The sequence below is a fragment of the Balaenoptera borealis genome (assembly GCF_965194805.1).
Source record: "Balaenoptera borealis genome assembly, chromosome: 9".
NCBI classification, from domain to species: Eukaryota; Metazoa; Chordata; class Mammalia; order Artiodactyla; family Balaenopteridae; genus Balaenoptera; species Balaenoptera borealis.
Window position 1 is genome coordinate 45,469,877 of NC_138873.1, and position 19,822 is coordinate 45,489,698.

The 19,822-nt window shown below is 35.6% G+C and overlaps 1 long non-coding RNA gene across 1 annotated transcript in view; it reads right to left on the minus strand.

Annotated features, from left to right (window-relative positions):
• LOC309634621 overlaps positions 1 to 15,090 on the minus strand; it is a 44,985-nt gene extending 29,895 nt beyond the window's left edge. Inside the window, exons 1-2 of the long non-coding RNA XR_014248252.1 lie at positions 10,426 to 15,090; positions 7,869 to 8,377 (exon numbers count right to left, since the gene is read on the minus strand). This is a non-coding gene — a long non-coding RNA (uncharacterized lncRNA). The remainder of the gene's footprint in view (positions 1 to 7,868; positions 8,378 to 10,425) is intronic.
• Between the last annotated feature and the right edge of the window lie 4,732 nt (positions 15,091 to 19,822).

Here is a 19,822-nt window from a genome sequence, read left to right on the forward strand (position 1 = left end):
TGAATCTGTAGATTGCTTTGGGTAGTAGAGTCATTTTCACAATGTTGATTCTTCCAATCCAGGAACATGGTATATCTCTCCATCTATTTGTATCATCTTTAATTTCTTTCATCAGTGTCTTATAATTTTCTGCATACAGGTCTTTTGTCTCCTTAGGAAGGTTTATGGTAAACGGGAGTGTTTTCTTAATTTCACTTTCAGATTTTTCGTCATTAGTGTATAGAAATGCAAGAGATTTCTGTGCATTAATTTTGTATCCTGCTACTTTACCAAATTCATTGATTAGTTCTAGTAGTTTTCTGGTGGCAGTTTTAGGATTCTCTATGTATAGTATCATGTCATCTGCAAACAGTGACAGCTTTACTTCTTCTTTTCCGATTTGGATTCCTTTTATTTCTTTTTCTTCTCTGATTGCTGTGGCTAACACTTCCAAAACTATGTTGAATAATAGTGGTGAGAGTGGGCAACCTTGTCTTGTTCCTGATCTTAGTGGAAATGGTTTCAGTTTTTCACCATTGAGGACGATGTTGTCTGTGGGTTTGTCATATATGGCCTTTATTATGTTGAGGAAAGTTCCCTCTATGCCTACTTTCTGCAGGGCTTTTATCATAAATGGGTGTTGAATTTTGTCAAAAGCTTTCTCTGCATCTATTGAGATGATCATATGGTTTTTCTCCTTCAATTTGTTAATATGGTGTATCACGTTGATTGATTTGCATATTTTGAAGAATCCTTGCATTCCTGGAATAAACCCCACTTGATCATGGTGTATGATCCTTTTAATGTGCTGTTGGATTCTGTTTGCTAGTATTTTGTTGAGGATTTTTGCATCTATGTTCATCAGTGATATTGGCCTGTAGTTTTCTTTCTTTGTGACATCTTTGTCTGGTTTTGGTATCAGGGTGATGGTGGCCTCGTAGAATGAGTTTGGGAGTGTTCCTCCCTCTGCAATATTTTGGAAGAGTTTGAGAAGGATAGGTGTTAGCTCTTCTCTAAATGTTTGATAGAATTCGCCTGTGAAGCCATCTGTTCCTGGGCTTTTGTTTGTTGGAAGATTTTTATTCACAGTTTCAATTTCAGTGCTTGTGATTGGTCTGTTCATATTTTCTATTTCTTCCTGGTTCAGTCTCGGCAGGTTGTGCATTTCTAAGAATCTGTCCATTTCTTCCAGGTTGTCCATTTTATTGGCATCGAGTTGCTTGTAGTATTCTCTCATGATCCTTTGTATTTCTGCAGTGTCCGTTGTTACTTCTCCGTTGTCATTTCTAATTCTATTGATTTGAGTCTTCTCCCTTTTTCTCTTGATGAGTCTGGCTAATGGTTTATCAATTTTGTTTATCTTCTCAAAGAACCAGCTTTTAGTTTCATTGATCTTTGCTATTGTCTCCTTCATTTCTTTTTCATTTATTTCTGATCTGATCTTTATGATTTCTTTCCTTCTGCTAGCTTTGGGGTTTTTTTGTTCTTCTTTCTCTAATTGCTTTAGGTGCAAGGTTAGGTTGTTTGTTCGAGATGTTTCCTGTTTCTTGAGGTAGGCTTGTATTGCTATGAACTTCCCTCTTAGCCCTGCTTTTGCTGTGTCCCTTAGGTTTTGGGTCGTCGTGTCTCCATTGTCATTTGTTTCTAGGTATTTTTTGATTTCCCCTTTGATTTCTTCAGTGATCACTTCGTTATTAAGTAGTGTATTGTGTAGCCTCCATGTGTTTGTATTTTTTACAGATGTTTTCCTGTAATTGATATCTAGTCTCATAGCATTGTGGTCAGAAGAGATACTTGATACGATTTCAATTTTCTTAAATTTACCAAGGCTTGATTGGTGACCCAAGATATGATCTATCCTGGAGAATGTTCCATGAGCACTTGAGAAAAATGTGTATTCTGTTGTTTTGGGGTGGAATGTCCTATAAATATCAATTAAGTCCATCTTATTTAATGTATCATTTAAAGCTTGTGTTTCCTTATTTATTTTCATTTTGGATCATCTGTCCATTGGTGAAAGTGGGGTGTTAAAGTCCCCTACTATGATTGTGTTGCTGTTCATTTCCCCTTTTATGGCTGTTAGTATTTGCCTTATGTATTGAGGTGCTCCTATGTTGGGTGCATAAATTTTTACAATTGTTATACCTTCCTCTTGGATCGATCCCTTGATCATTATATAGTGTCCTTCTTTGTCTCTTCTAATAGTCTTTATTTTAAAGTCTATTTTGTCTGATATGAGAATTGCTACTCCAGCTTTCTTTTGATTTCCATTTGCATGGAATATCTTTTTCCATCCCCTCACTTTCAGTCTGTATGTGTCGCTAGGTCTGAAGTGGGTCTCTTGTAGACAGCATATATATGGGTCTTGTTTTTGTATCCATTCAGCCAGTTTGTGTCTTTTGGTGGGAGCATTTAATCCATTTACATTTAAGGTAATTATCGATATGTATGTTCCTATTCCCATTTTCTTAAATGTTCTGTGTTTGTTATTGTAGGTGTTTTCCTTCTCTTGTGTTTCTTGCCTAGAGAAGTTCCTTTAGCATTTGTTGTAAAGCTGGTTTGGTGGTGCTGAACTCTCTCAGCTTTTGTTTGTCTGTAAAGGTTTTAATTTCTCCATCACATCTGAATGAGATCCTTGCTGGGTAGATTAATCTTGTTTGTAGGTTTTTCTCCTTCATCACTTTAAGTATATCCTGCCACTCCATTCTGGCTTGCAGAGTTTCTGCTGAGATATCAGCTGTTAACCTTATGGGGATTCCCTTGTGTGTTATTTGTTGTTTTTCCCTTGCTGCCTTTAATATGTTTTCCTTATATTTAATTTTTGACAGTTTGATTAGTATGTGTCTTGGCGTGTTTCTCCTTGGGTTTATCCTGTATGGGACTCTCTGTGCTTCCAGGACTTGATTAACTATTTCCTTTCCCATATTAGGGAAGTTTTCAACTATAATCTCTTCTAATATTTTCTCAGTCCCTTTCTTTTTCTCTTCTTCTTCTGGGACCCCTATAATTCGAATGTTGGTGCATTTAATGTTGTCCCAGAGGTCTCTGAGACTGTCCTCAGTTCTTTTCATTCTTTTTTCTTTATCCTGCTCTGTAGTAGTTATTTCCACCATTTTATCTTCCAGGTCACTTATCCTTTCTTCTGCCTCAGTTATTCTGCTATTGATCCCATCTAGAGTATTTTTAATTTCGTTTATTGTGTTTTTCATCATTGCTTGGTTCTTCTTTAGTTCTTCTACGTCCTTGTTAAATGTTTCTTGCATTTTGTCTATTCTATTTCCAAGATTTTGGATCATCCTTACTATCATTATTCTGAATTCTTTTTCAGGTAGACTACCTATTTCCTCTTCATTCGTTAGGTCTGGTGTGTTTTGACCCTGCTCCTTCATCTGCTGTGTGTTTTTCTGTCGTCTCATTTTGCTTATCTTACTGTGTTTGGGGTCTCCTTTTCACAGGCTGCAGGTTTGTAGTTCCCGTTGTTTTTGGTTTCTGTCCCCAGTGGCTAAGGTTGGTTCAGTGGGTTGTGTAGGCTTCCTGGTGGAGGGAACTAGTGCCTGAGCTCTGGTGGATGAGGCTGGATCTTGTCTTTCTGGTGGGCACGTCCACATCTGGTGGTGTGTTTTGGGGTGTCTGTGGCCTTATTATGATTTTAGGCAGCCTCTCTGCTAATGGATGGGGCTGTGTTCCTGTCTTGCTAGTTGTTTGGCATAGGGTGTCCAGCACTATAGCTTGCTGGTCGTTGAGTGAAGCTGGGTCTTGATGTTGAGATGGAGATCTCTGAGAGATTTTTGCCGTTTGGTATTACGTGGAGCTGGGCGGTCTCTTGTGGACCAGTGTCCTGAAGTTGGCTCTCCCACCTCAGAGGCACAGCCCTGATGCCTGGCTGGAGCAACAAGAGCCTTTCATCCACACGACTGTGTGCCACTCACGTCAGCCTGGGCAGGTGGCTCAGTGCACGGAGACCGGCGTCCAGGATGTTCCTTCACGTGGTCGGTGAGTTAGGGCTGCTCTCAGGTCCCCTCCAGGTGGGGCCTTCCCCAGAGCTGCTTCTCACACGTAATGGTTGTTGTGATCAAGGACTGCCAGTGTCTTGAGATGTGGACAGAGAAGCCAGCACAGCATGACTTCTGCCGTCTTCTGTGGCTCAAGCCGTCCCCAAACCCAGGTTCAAGAAGAGGGAACATACACCCACTTCTAAATGGGAAGATCTTTTTTTTCCTTTGTGCTCAGTCTAGTTTCGTTGCTCACAGGGGGCAGCATGCAGAGGTCTCACCTCTGGACCTTCAGGCCAGAGTTCCTGATGCAAAACGGCTGTGCCGGCACCTCAGCTCCGCGGGCCGTGGGCGGAAGTTCATGACCATTGGTCTTTGAAAATATTTTTGAAGTTTAATTGCTAACATTTTATTTGGGACTTTTTTTCCTAGTTTCCAGAATTAATATTGGTGTTTTTGTGTGTGTGTGTGTGTGTGCGTGTGTGCATAACCTGTATGGTAAGTTAATAAGACTTCAAAGAATCAGTTCTATTTTTAAAAAAATTTTATTGGATTAGAGTTGACTTACAATGTTGTGTTAGTTTCAGGTGTACAGGAAAGTGATTCAGTTATACATATACATATATTAATTCTTTTTTCAGATTCTTTTCTTATATGGGTTATTATAGAATACTGAGTAGTTCCCTGTGCTATACAGTAGGTCCTTGTTGGTTATCTATCTTATGTATAGTAGTATGTGTATGTTCATCCCAAGGCCCTGATTTATCCCCCCACCCACGTTTCCCCTTTGGTAACCATAAGTTTATTTTCTATATCTTTAAGTCTGTTTCTGTTTTGTAAATAAGTTCATTTGTATCATTTTTAAAATTTGATTTCACATATGAGAGATATCATATGATATTTGTCTTTCTCTGTCTAACTTACTTCACTTAGCATGATAATCTCTAGGTCCATCCATGTTGCTGCAAATGGCATTACTTCTTTCTTTTTTATGGCTGAGTAATAGTCCATTGTATATATGTACCACATCTTTATCCATTCCTCTGTCAATGGACATTTAGGTTGCTTCCATGTCTTGGCTACTGTAAATAGTGCTGCAATGAACACTGGGATGCATTTATCTATCTTTTCAGATTATGGTTTTCTCTGGATATATGCCCAGGAATGGGATTGCTGGATCATGTTGTGTAGTTCTATTTTTAGTTTTTTAAGGAACCTCTATACTGTTCTCCATAATGGTTGTACCAATTTACATTCCCACCAACAGTGTTGGAGGGTTCCCTTTTCTCCACACCCTCACCATCATTTACTGTTTGTGGACTAGTTCTATTTTTTACGATATGTAATTAATTTCTGCGTTAGCTTGTTCTATTTATTATTATTTTCCTAATTTTATTTATTTATATTATAGCTTCCTGAATTAAATCTTTTATTATTTATTTTTTCTGTTATTATAGCAATTTTTATAAGTTTTTAAGTTATGAATTTTTCACTATAGATTTGTCCTTATTCTAAAAATTTATTGGCCTATGCTCATTGAACAACAAACTTCTGTCTTTTTATTCAGTTCTTTTAAATTGTACTGATTAAAGTTCTTGAAAAAAAATTGATCAAAATGGTCTTTAGTAGTTTTTGTCATTCATTCTTCATTTATATGTTACACCTCTCTCATTAGAGATATTACCAAATTTAAACGTAATTTGGGGAAGTACAGTGTCAATGTTAAACCTAAGAGTTCTAATATCAATGTCTACTTTTGAAAACAATCATAGTAATTATTACATTACTCCAAAAATTGGTTTGGGGAGCAGTAAAAGTGACTTTGTTTCCTACTAACAAAATACAACTTTAAAAGGTAATTTTTTAATTTACAAAATACAATTTTACAAAAAAATCAATTCAAAATGAATTAAAGACTTGAACGTGAGATCTGAAACCATAATAGTCCTAGGAGTAAACATACCCTCTTTGATATGTCTTAGTAATGGTTTTTTTGGACTTGACACCAAAATCAAAGGTAACCAAAGCAAAAATAAACAAGTGAAATAAAATCAGACTAAAAAGTTTCTGCACAGTAAAGGAAACCAGAAACACCTATTTTTTTCTGGGGGGGGGCTACTTTTTGCTTGGAGTATCATCTTCCATCCCTTTGCTTTAGCCTATGTTTGTCTTTAGAGCTGAGATGAATCTCCTGGATGCAGCACACAGTTTGGTCTTATTTTTTAATCCGTCTAGCAACTCTGTGATTTTTGATTGGTAAAGTCAATCCATTTACATTTTCGGTGATTAATGATAAATGAGGACTTAGTACTGACATTTAATCTTTTGTTTTCTGGTTGCTCTTCATTTTCATTGTTTCTTTTTCCTTGTGGTTGTCTGCCATTTTAGTGTGGTGGTTTTCTATGATGTTTTTATCAGTTTCCTCTTTGTTGATGTTTTGTGTCTCTGCTCTAAATGTATGTTTTGTGGTTACCATGAGGTTTGTATATAATATCTCACAGATAAAATAGTATTTTTTTCTGCTGATAGCATCATTTTATCTTCATTTGTCTATATGCGCTCTATCTTTTCCTCTTCCCCTTCTATGTTTTTGTTGTCTCAAATTATTCCTTTTTATATTGTGAGTTCATTACCAAATTGAAGTAGCTATAGTTATTTTTACTGCCTTTTTCCCTTTAAGCTTTATGCCATAATTAAGTACTTAACAACCTATTCTGATGTAGAGTTGCAATTTTCTGATTCTGCTGGTGTATTTATTACCTTAATCAAAGTTTTGTGTACTTTTGCCTTTTTGTTTCAGGTAGAAGAGCTCCTTTCAACATTTCTTTGTAAGGCAGTTTTAGTGATAATGAACTCCCTCCGCTTCTGTTTGTCTGGAAAAGCCTTTTTTTTTTCTCCTTCATATCTGAAAGATAACTTTTCTGATTGATAGACTACTATTGGCTGACAGTATTTATCTTTCAGTATTTTGAGTATGTTACATTACTCTGTCCTGGCCTGTAGAGTGTCTGCTGAGAAATCTTCTGACAGCCTGATGGGGATTACTGTCTTTTTTTCCCCTGGCTGCCTTTAAAATTCTTTATTTTTCATGAACTTTTGACTGTTTTAAGCTAATGTGTCTTGGAGAAGGTCTTTTTGCACTGAGGTTATTAGGTGTTCTCTTAGCTTCATGAACTTGTATATCGTTTATTCCCCAGGTTTAGGAAGCCCTCAGCTATTATTTCTTTATAACTCTTTGCTCCTTTCTCCCTTTCTTCTCCTTCTGGGATACCCATTATTATTATGTTACCCCTCCTAATGGAGTCATGTAGTTCTTGAAGATTTCTTTATTTTTTTCACATCTTAATCTTCTATTCCCTTCTACCTGTATCATTTCTAGATTTCTGTCTTCAAGCTCATAATTCTCTCTTGCATATATTGTTATTTCTATTGCTTTCTAATGCACTCATCTCATTTATTGCGTTTTTCAGCTCCAGAATTCTATCTGGTTCTTTTTTAGAGTTTTGATTTCTTTTGTAAAATATTCCTTATGTTCCTTAATTTTATTCCTGAGCTCACTGAACTGCCTTTCTGAGTTTTCTTGTAGCTTATTGACTTTCTTCATGACAGATATTTTGAATTCTCTATCAGATCACAATATTCTGTGGCTTTAAGTTTGGTTTCCTGAGAATTGTCATTTCCTTTTTGTAGTACTGTGTTACCATGGTTTTACTTACATGGTGCTTGATGTGTTGTTCCTCTCCTCATGCATTTAAGGTAAGGAACACCTTCCTTATTTAGATAAAGCTTTTTTTTTTTAAAACTTCGATTCTAACCATTCAACAGGTTGGTAATTAGAAACCTTTCTTTTGCCTTTCAGTAGGTGGCGCTACAGCACAAATTTTTGGTTCCACTTACCTGCGCTGCCTCTGGCTATATTTGAGAATCTACACTTTCCACCTTCCACTGCCACTGCCAGATGTGTCGCTAGTTCTCTCCTTGTCTTTGAATGTGCCTCTGGGGTTGCTGGTGCCTTGCTTCTGCTGGTGCTGCTATAGCTGGCATCACCACTGGGAGCGCTGGGATGGCAGGTGCCTCCGCCATGTCCAGGGTTGTGGGCACCTATGCCTTTCTGGGGTCGTAAGGTTTCCGAAGGCCACCAAAGCAGGCAGGCGCCAGAGTCATATGTGCAGCTGCAGCTGGAGAGACAAGGTTGTGGCCCCACCAGTGCTGTTACCCAATTCCCTATGCGCACCGCTGTGGCCAGGAGGCCAGAATAGTGTGCTGTTACTGGGTTTTCTGGGGCTGTAGGCTTAGCCACCTGGGCTGGGGCACTGGGATCACAGGCATTGCCTCCACCATTTCACATCCTCTGTGTGTTTCAGTCTACCACCTCGATGTACAGATGTGCAGATCTCTCTGGTGTCCTGGTGTGTTGAGAAAGAGAAACCTTTCCTGAGGGCAGAAATTAACTTGGTTTGTAAATACTTTTTTTAAAGCCCTTTCTCCAACACAAAAGTATTTAAAGACATTATGTCATCTTTAAGTAAAATTTATTTTGTGTTGGCTTTTCACTAAAAAATGCCATATCTAAAGTTATAATATGTAAAAAGTTTTAAATAATCAACTTTAAGGATATTTGCTTTTAGAAAATATCAATTGTGTAAAATATTATTCATCTACATTGTGAAAGACTTAATAGGTTTCTTTTCCTTTGGGTCAAGAGCTTTTGCCATTTGAAGTAGTGCCCATTAGCCTAGGAGTATTGATCTTTTCAACAACTACAGTAGACAAAAGGCAAAATCCTTTCTCTTCAACTTGAGTAAACATTCTAGGCAAAAAAATTCAGAAACATATAAACAAAAATTATATGTATAAACTTCTAAAAATATATAAACTTTTAAAAACTACTGAGATAACTTTCTTTAGTGTTTTTCTTTTCTTTTATTGGGGAAAGAAAAGCTACAAGGCATGCTCTAACTTCAAAAAACTCTGTCTTTACTGAAATCACGTTGAAATATATTAGCAGCTCTGCACCCATATTTTATAAGTTTACAAGACTATAATTCCAACTTTGCTTCAAAAACATAGCATCAGCAAAATACCTTCTTGTTTACATCAGTTTATGTATTCAATTAAACCACCTGGTTTTACAACAGCAAAACATTTCTACACAGTTCACAAGCCCCATCAAGGAGGAATAGTTTTGTGAAACCAGGTGTAAGAGTCCCACTGTTTTTAAATGTATGATTTAACTGGAATTATTGAAAGGAAAGGATTGCAGCAGCATCGTCACAGATAAATCTGGGCCCCCAAAGATGATCTGCTATTTGTTTTGTAAAGGCTAAAGGTCTAATAAAATGCCTTCTGAATTAAAACATTTAGCCCCTTTGATATCTTTATTCAGTATCTCCACTTCCAGTCATATAGTTCGTCTCCTTGGAATATGGCATGCCTCCGAATAAAAAATATTTCAATAATTCACTGGCTGTTTGCATATTTTGCAAGTAAGATTCCAGATTTTTAAATTGGATTTTTAGATGAGGTTACTTAAGATATTTGTTATTGCCAAAAAATTATTTTGCTCATTTTTTGTGCTATTTATGCTAAAATGATTGAAATAAAATTGCCTGCAACATGTCATTGTCCTAGTACAGGTTTCTGGTAACTGACTATACTGCTGAACTGAATGAATAAGCATTTTCAGAACTCTAATGGAAAACTGATGAATTCATAAAAGTGCTAACAAAAGATCAAGATGAAAAAAAATTAATTACATGGGACTGAGTGAGCTGATGAGGATGATTATAATTTTTGTGACTTTCTGTTAGAATAAAAAAAAAATGTGATGTTAAAAAAAGAAAAATGTGATGTAAAAAAAAAAAAAGATAACCAACAAGGACCTATTGTATAGCACAGGGAACTCTGCTCAATACTCTGTAATAAACTAAATGGGAAAAGAATTTGAAACAAAAACAAAAACAAAAAAAAACAAATAACTCATTTTATCTATTCTGTACAGAAAAAAAAGACTGGTTGATGTCATTATCTGAAAATAAAAGTATGAGTGTGCTTAAAAAAATAAATAAATATCATTGTCCTATGCTGAAATGCTATCTCAACATAGGCTATTAAAGTCATGTCCTAATATGTATTCATATATAAGACATGCCAAATAGAAATATTGATCCTTTACATGTCTTTTGCCAACTTTTAATTTTTAGAAGTATGTAATGTTTATATTTTCATTTATCCCCCAAAAGATGAAAATAAGCCAGTTATTTGTAACTATTTTTTCAATGCTCTATTTTTTAAAATGCAATACCATAGATTTGTTAAAAAACTTTTTCCAATTTCCCCTTTTTCTCAAAACGTGAATCATCTTCTTTAGAAGGAAATAAGAAACGTTAAATTCCAACTTAAAATAAAACCAGGGCTGAAGATAAGATTCTAATGACACCTCAAACTTACTTACCCATCTTGATTTCTAGGATGAAATGGATGGAGTGATTTCTGCTTTAAAACTATAACTAGAACAGAACAAAGCTGGGATACATTTTCTTGAGGAAAGAACACAGGTAGATCTTGCAGCGTTCTCTTGGTGCAACATGACTTTTTTTTTTTTTTTTTTGTATGTGTTGGGTCTTCGTTGCTGTGCGCGGGCTTTCTCTAGTTGTGGTGAATGGGGGCTACTCTTCGTTGCGGTGTGCAGGCTTCTCATTGCAATGGCTTCTCTTGTTGCGGAGCATGGGCTCTAGGCATGTGGGCTTCAGTAGTTGTGGCACATGGGCTCAGTAGTTGTGGCTTGTGGGCTCTAGAGCACAGGCTCAGTAGTTGTGGTGCACAGGCTTAGTTGCTCTGCGGCATGTGGGATCTTCCTGGACCAGGGCTTGAACCTGTGTCCCCTGCATTGGCAGGCAGATTCTTAACCACTGCGCCACCAGGGAAGTCCCTTTTATTTAAGAAGAAGAAAAAAAAGATTATAATCTATCAAGAAAAAGGTGCATTAAAATTATATGTGTGTGCTATTTACTACAAGTTTCATGTGTCTTGTAATAATTCCAAATCTGTAACATATTTCCTGCTTCTCACAATTACAGCTCAGAATCCTTCCTTGGGACCACACATTGCCCAGTTCCCAGTGGTGAGTTTCTATGCAATTTCTATCCAATTAAGCCAATTCCTTCCAAATCAGGATGTTTTCTCAGCATTTACTGGAGGCTGAGCTTATAAGAAAATATCTGTCCAGTTCCCTCAAAAGTTTGGTCAGTCTTTGTGGCAACGAGTAGGAAAAACACTCATAAAGTTTAGTGGCATTTTGGACTGAACTGACTAGATTTGTTTTGCCATTGTGCTGTTCATACCTAATCAGGAGTTTCCGTGTGACAGGTGTGGCTACAGACCCTGGGCTCTTAGACAGGATCGTTTTCCCATTGAAAGAGCCATCATGAGCACCATCCATCAAGACCTCAATCCATTTATAGTAAGTCCCCTACATACAAACTTTCAAGTTGGGAATTTTCAAAGATGCTAACGTGCATTCGCATGTCCAATCACATAAGTTAGTTCACGTGTCTGGCATACATTGTCACGTGTGTGCATCCTCTACAAGTGGTTGTGCTTTTGTGTACTTTACTGTACAGTACTGTTGCTGTGCAACATGAGGAGCTTACTAACGAAGACCTGATAGAATTGGAGGCCCAGAGAAAGGATGAAGAGACACAAGAAGAAGAAGTAACTGAAGAACGGAAGAGATTCATGACGTGGGAAATGGCAAGAGGATTTTCTTTAGTTGAGGAGGCACTGTTAGTTTTTGAAGCACAGGACCCAAACGTAGAACGGTACATGAAGGTTGCAGTAGCTGTTCAGAATGCAATCCGGTGCTACTGTGTCATCCATGACAAGAAAAAAGCCACTCCCCAGACATCACTGGATCGTTTTTTCAAGAGGGTAGGTAGAATTGAATCCAGAAAGGAACCAGAACCTGTGCCATCATCAGGCGTGAGTGAAACTGCAGCTTGACCTCCGACTCCTATTGCTCACAATCCTTTAGCTGTACCATCTCCCACCTACTCTCCCTCCTCCAGTCAGTAACTCTTCTTGCGTGTTCACTCGATGCCAGCCCCTGTATGCCAGCTGTTGTACTGTACTATTGTACTTTTCAAGGTACTGTACTGTAAGATTAAAAATGTTTTATTTTTTGTTTTTTATGTATTATTTGTGTGAAAAGTATTATAAACTTATTACAGTACAGTACTATATAGCCGACTGTGTTAGTTGGATACCTAGGCTAACCTTGTTGGACTTACTAACAAATTGGACCTACTAATGCGCTCTCGGATGGAACTCATTCGTATGTAGGGGACTTACTGTATTCAAATGGAAGCCTGAATTGCCTTATTACCTGTACCTGTTGCCACCTCTATGGTCTTCATAGCCAAAACCAGAAGATGCAAAGACAAAGACTATAGCTTCTCAGAAACTTGAGGGGTACCTACTAGTTTATTGATGTAATTGGCATGAAAGTCTCATATTCTTCTTTGAAACAACTATCTGTGCTTATGTAGCATGGGAGTTTGGAGGAAAAGAACTATGTGCTTCTTGCTGGCTTGAAACAGGAAAATATCTCATTCTCGTCCATTCACTGCATTAGACTTTTACAACACCACAATTATACTTTTAACGACAAACAAGGGTATTAAAAATATTTCACTATTTCATTAAATCATCACATCAAGACTTAATTGATTATTAAAAAATAAGATAACTTTACCCTCAGGTCTTGTCTAATTTATGCCATTTTTATCATCACTTTTCTAATGCTCTGTCAAAATGTATAGTTTTTCTTTGATTGGTTGAAGTAAATGTTTCACTTGTGTTCCCATAACATGTATTGATATACTTTCTAAAATTGTTCTTCCTCATTCCTCTTCTCATTTTTTTTTCTGGGAAAATTTCTTAAACATGAGTAAATGGAAATTGAATTAACCTGTGACCTGCCAAGGTCAGTTTTAAGCATCGTTATTCCCTTAGCTGCACACATCAAAAAATGATTAAGTGTTTCATAAAAGGGACAGGGGCATAAAATGGAATAAATAATAAAGTTAGAATTTATTAATTTCTCCTCTGGCTCTATATTTAACCAATTTCTAGACAAATACTGGCTGTAAACTTTAGAAGCGTATGTATACAACAAATCAGCTAAGAGTCTAAACCTTTCCCATTTACCCAAACCAGAGACATTAGTAATCTCCTAGTTCTTCCCATTTTTGTGAGAAATAAAGAATGTAGGTAACTGGATGAGGGGGAGGGAATCTGAGTTATGTTATGGTTGTCATCTACTCTTTCCATTCAAGAAAGCATAATTTCCTCCTGGAAGGAAGCAGGTTTCATGCCTCAGGCTGGGCATAAATCAAACAGAAATGCTATAGCATAGACTGTAATTTTATAAACTATGTTGTGGAAAATAGAGTTAAGCTATAATCTATGATGAGCTACCATCCCTCTGAGGAATATTTGAGTAATGGGCAAGAGCTTTGGGTGCTGTGATCTTTTGGCACCTCTAGAGAATGGCCAGGCTCCTTCAGGTAAATGATTTGGGGGAAGTTTTCATAGTGCCTTTTATACCTTAAAGTGTTGCTTAGGGTTTCAGTAAAGCCATGAACATATCTTTTACAATATGAACAGATTTCTAGCTATTTAAAAAATAGCATTTCTCCCAAATAATATTTAAATTAATAGCTCTGAAAAATTGTGAGGCGTTTCTTACAAGAGTTTCCATTAAAAAAGGAGAGAGAGAAAAAGGAGAAAACTTTCATTACAAACTTCTAGAACAAAGTTAATTGTAATGAAGTAGGAAATATGTGTTATATTTGGTAAAGTTTCTGAATATCATGGTTTAGAATTATATAAATCTAATAGGTCACTGTGAATCAGCTCCAGCAAAACTGATCAGCTGGGACAAACAGATATTAAATAGTGATTTTTAGCATTTATTTTGCATTTTCAATATTCAAAGAATTATCAACTCTCAACTGTCCAGTGTGCTAACAGCTTATAGCTTTTCCATTCTCTGCTGCCTGCCTTCTGGGTATCTTACCAGTCATCAGGCATCTCTATCACAAGCTAGCCAGAGGAAAAGGGATGAGGGACTTTTAAATCAGTCAATTTCATTGTTCATTTCCAGTACGTTTTTTTTTAACAGACCAATGGAGGATAGTTTGAAATCATTGCCTAAACTCAAGTATTACATTAACTTCACCTGTTTGTTTCTTATCCATATTGTGCCACTTGAAATTACAAATATTACTCACTCTTGACAACTTGAGCACAAGTTAGGTTTTTAAGTTTTGTGCAACATACAATACAATTTAGAGAAGGCTTGGCAAATTCTTGCCTATCTACTCTGTCATAATCTCTGTTAGATATTTTAACTGTAAAATTATATGTTTATTATAAGGAGCTAAATCATAATAAGGGTTATTAATTTTCCCAAGTTCTGTTCTTCCAAATCACCAAACTTCATTCCCTGGAAGAAATCATAGTGAACTCACGTTAATGTATATCCTTCCAGATGTTTTTCTTTCTTTTTTTTTTTTAGAATATGTGATCTTCTGTATTCTGTTTTCAACTTGATTAATTCTTAACTACATAATAAAAATGGGTATTTTTCCATGCTGAGTCATATAGAACAATTAAACACCTGGATATTATTGTATTATTTGCATACACAAAAATTCATTTGTCTAAAATTTTAAAAAATAAACTTTTAGGTCACGAAGTTTTTCATGCTTATGAACCATGCCACAATAATGTCTATATCTACCTACCTTCATTTCTCTATCGATAATATATGTGTATCTGTTGAACAAATTCCTAGAAGTAAAAATATTGAGTCAACAGTTATGAATATTTAAAATGTTTATAAGATCTTGTCAAGTTGTTCTTCAGATAGTTAAATTTACTTTTCAAATGTTACAAAATGTCTGCTATAGTTGTTTTCTAACAAAACATAATGATGAAAATAAGAGCTGGAAGGGGTAATGATAGTAAATGTTAAAGTAAATGAATTTTTATCTGTATCAATTTAACTCACCAGAATAAAAGTATCTTGGCACTAAGTTTTCATACATATACTCAAGTGTCTCTATATTCTGTGTGTGTGTGTGTATGTGTGGGCATCTCACTATTGGTAAAGAATAAGGTTTACTAAATGCTTAAAGTTATGTGACTTACTTGACTCAACTAATATATAAATATAAACTAAAATTTAAGGACATCTTCAAAACAGTGTGGAGATATGAAAAGATCTCCAGTGTGGATCTACAAAAGATATGAATCTTTTGTCTGACTTTTTAATATTTTTCTTACTGATTTTTAGGAATTATTTATACATACTAGAAATCAATTCTTTGCCAGTAGTATGTTTTGTTAATAACTTTTCCAGTGTTTTGCTAGTCTTTTGGTTTTACATTTGTTGAACAGAAGTTCTTAATTTTCATGCTGACAAATGTAACCATAATTTCTTTTAATTGTAGGGATTTTAATGGCTTCTATAAAATCTGTCCATGGAGCATGATTTTAAATATATCTTTCTATATTTTAGTCTAATTTTTAAAAATTTGTCTTTTATCAATCTAAATTGATTGTGCTGTATTTCATAGGAAACCAATCTATGATTTCAATACTTTAGCTAAGACTCTCTCCTTCCATAAGAATTCTGCCATACCACTTCAATTATTTAATAAGTTCATGCATATACATAGATCATCTCTGAGCACTCTATATTATTTTATTAGTCAATGTGTCTACTTCTGTACCTTTGACAATATCATAGTCTGTATTTATTTTAAGTCATGATGCATGGTAGGACAAGTCCTAGAGGTCACTTTCTTTTTTAAAAAAATTTATCAAAAGTAGTGTTTAAATGGTGATTGTCTAATAAGTAATAAGAGTTTCTAAAAATTTGAAGAGAATTCTGAAGATAGGTGAAAGTGAGAAAAAAGTGAAAGCGTAAAAAACTATAGTAAACTTTCTGACAGTGGCAGAGAAAGCAAATAATGATAAGATACAAACACAGGTATGAAACATGGAAAACAACCAATCCTATTTAGATTACCTGATGGGGGAATTCCCTGGCGGTCCAGTGGTTAGGACTTCTTGCTCTCACTGCTGAGTGCCTGGGTTCGATCCCTGGTCAGGAATTAAAATCCCACAAGCTGCTCTGCATGGCCAAAAAAAAAAAAAAAGATTACCTCATGAGATTGCTGTATTATAATTCATAATCATTGGTATTTATGTTCTATTTCCTTGAATGAACACCTTTTAATTAATAATATACTTACTTAACAAAAAGAAACTACAGAGGCAAATTCAAGCCACAGTTTGAATTAAGACATTCAGGCCCTAAGAAATGCCCTTCTAAGGCCCTGTTCCTTCAGCCACGATGTCATGAACAAAGTGAGAAGCACATCTTTCAGAGTCGTGGAATTTCTGAAGTTTGTCATGCACAAAACTGACTTTTATGGATTTTTTTTTAAGAAAAAAAATACACTTTGTAGATAAAATATTACAAAGGAAAACCCTTCGTATTGCTTTATTTTCTATTTGGATCTCTAAGTATGTTATGTTTGGGAATTCAAATCCATTTCAACCCTTTCCTACATTTGGGACATAGTCACTGAAGTCTGTAAGACCCCTGAACAAAATCAGGAATGAATATCATCACAAGGACTACTTCTTTTTCCAAATATAACTAAGGTTTTACAATCTCAATAGGAAAGCAAATATCACTTTTGCTAATAGACCATGTCAGGGTGCTCTTCCAAGGGTAAGTGGCTTTGCCTTGAAGGACATTTTAGGAAGTGTCCTTCCCAGATGGGTCAAGCATCTAAGGGCAAAAAGCAACAAAGCATCATAGGAAACTTGGCTAAGAATCTGAGGTTCCTTGTTCATATAGTTTTATTCACACGGCTATCATCTCCAAATTGTGAAATCCTTGCATTTCTACATGATGCCAGTCTCACTGTGGAAGTGTTTCTTTGTCTTACTTTAGTTCCTCAGACGATGTTCAAAATCTTCCATAGGTGCAAATAAATTTTAGTTCCTCAGTAGGACAGCTTGGATAAGCTCAATATAAAATAAATATGAGAAAGGAGATGCTTATCAGTTTGAAAGAGTTCTAAAGAAATGACTTAAGAAGAATGAGCAAGAAGCCTTTTGGCAACTAACTGGAGATAACTAGACAAGGGAGGGGGACAGTACAGAACTGGAGAAATCAGGTCAAAACAAACTCAAAGGGTGTAGTGTGGGTACACGTTAATACTAGGGAGGGAGAAGATAGAGAGTTTTAATAAGAGGAAATTAGAGAACTACCTTAGCACCATAAAGCACATTGAATGTATGTGAATATTGACATAATACAGTTTGAATGTGGCTTCTATTCCTTTCAGCCAGTGCATTAATACAAGGAACCCACATAAAACAGTTAATCTTAATTGATGTGACACTAAATTAAGGGAGATTCCTTGATCTGTCTGTGTGAAAATTACCAGGATAGCTGCTTCATTTGTAACAAATTCTAACAATAAAAATAGTTAAAATATCCTAAAATCACTAGTTGATATAAAACCTGCATTTGTCACATGTTAAAATGAGGTGAAATGAAATATTAATTGATCATGTTGCCTTGAAGAATTGCAACCCTCATCTGAGACTTTGAATCCTCAAAAAAAAAAAATGAAAAACGTCAAAATTTTTTTTCTTTCTAAGTCATTTGGCAGAAAGACTGACTTTAATTTACTTGGTGGCAAAAGTTGAACCCAAACTATAATAAAGCTACTCTTCTGTCTCTATTGCATTTAGTGTAAATATTCATATATTTGGCTGCAGAAATATTAATGTGTTTGATTATGTAGCACTATCTCTGGTCATGTTGGGGTTATTACACAATGCATAGCATGTGTGCCACACAACCTTTTGAAAAATAATGCTGATTTCCAAAATATGTCTGGTCCCAAAAGTAGATAAAAGATTATTGAACTGTGACACTTTTTTTCCTCCATGTATTTTTTGTCTTTACTTTTCATAATCATTATTAAGCCAACAGTTTTTATTACATGTTATTTTCAAAGTATTTTCACTTTTAGTAAAATAAAACACATAATCTGTGAGATCAAATGGTACTATAGGATTTATAAACAAAACAAACAACAATTCCCCGCATCACTTTTCCCCAGTGCAGACATCTGTTCTTAAGAGGCACCTATTTTCATTGTATTTGCTCCTTTTTAAAAAACATTTTGAGATATAATTTGCATACCATACAGTAAACTCATTTAAAGTGTTCAATTTAATAGATTTTATTATATTCATAGCTATGTGCAACCATCACCACAATCAGTTCTAGAACATTTTGTGACATCAAGCAAGAAACCCCATCACTCTCCAGCCATAACCAAACCTAATCCACTGTTTTCTACAGCAGCTGTACCACTACATTCCTACCAACAGTGGTCAAGATTTCCAATTTCTCCACATTCTCGCCAATACTTGTTTTTTTGTTTGTTTTGTTTCTTTGTTTGAATTGATAATAGCCATGCTAATGGGTATGGCGTGGTATCTCAATGTAGTTTTGATTTGCATTTCCCTAATAATTGGTGATGTTGAACACCTTTTCATGTGCTTATTGGCCCTTTTTGCATCTTCCTTGGAGAGTTATCTATTCTTTCCTTGGTCCATTTCTTTTCCTGGATTATTTGTATTTTTATTTTTGAGTTGTTAGAGTCTTTACATATTCTAATACTAGACCTTTATCAAAGATACAATTTGCAAATATTTTCTCTGATTCTGTGGGTGCTCTTTTCACTTTTTTGATAGTGTTCTTGGAAGCACAAAAGTTCTAAATTTTGATAAAGTCTAACTTTCTATTCTTTGGTGTTTGAATTTTTGGTATCATGTCTAAGAAACCATTGCCAAATCCTAGGTCATAAAGCTTTACTCCCATAATTTCTTTAAAGAATTTTATAGTTTTAGCTCTTAAATTTAGATTTTCCATCAATTTTGAGTTAATTATTATATATCATCTAAGGTAAGCATCTCACTTCATTATTTTGCATGTGGTATCAAGTTGTCCTAGCACCATTTGTTGAAGACTATTTCTTTCCCATTGAATACTCTTGGCCCTCTTGTCGAGATCAGTTGGACATAGACAAATGGTTTTATTTCTGGATTATTAATTGTATTCCATTGATCTAAATTTCCATCTTTATGCTAGTATCACTCTGCTTTGATTATTATTGTTTTCTAGCAAATCGTGAAAATGGGAAATGTGAATCTTCCTACTTTGTTCTTTTTCAAGACTTTTTTTTGTTGTTGTTATATCAAATCCCTTGCAGTTGTTTAAGAATTCTAGAATCAGCTTATCAACTCCTAAAATTAAGTAAATTGAGATTCTGATAAGAATTGCATTGAATCTTATACAATTGTCTGATACGAATCTTTTCAAGAACAGCTTTTTAATTTTGTTAATTTTTCTCTCATGTTTATCTATTCTCTATTTCAGCAGCAGATAACTAGAGGCAGGATAAGAGATATTATGCCCTTCCTGGGAAGATAGCCTTCCAACTGGGAGTGGGAGAAAGGGAACCCTGTTCTCAGCTGTAATAATCTGGAGTGGAGTTTCCATCTTGCTGAGTTGGGCCAGCAGGCTCAAGACCCTGGAGAGATGATGGTGCAGATGAGGTCAAAAGGCAGTCTACTGTAGAGCTCCCTTTTGCTCAGGAGGCTTGTCATTTTGTTCTATTTGGGCTTTCAACTGATTGGATGAGGCCTACCCACATTATGCAGAGCAATCTGCTTACTCAGAGTTAACT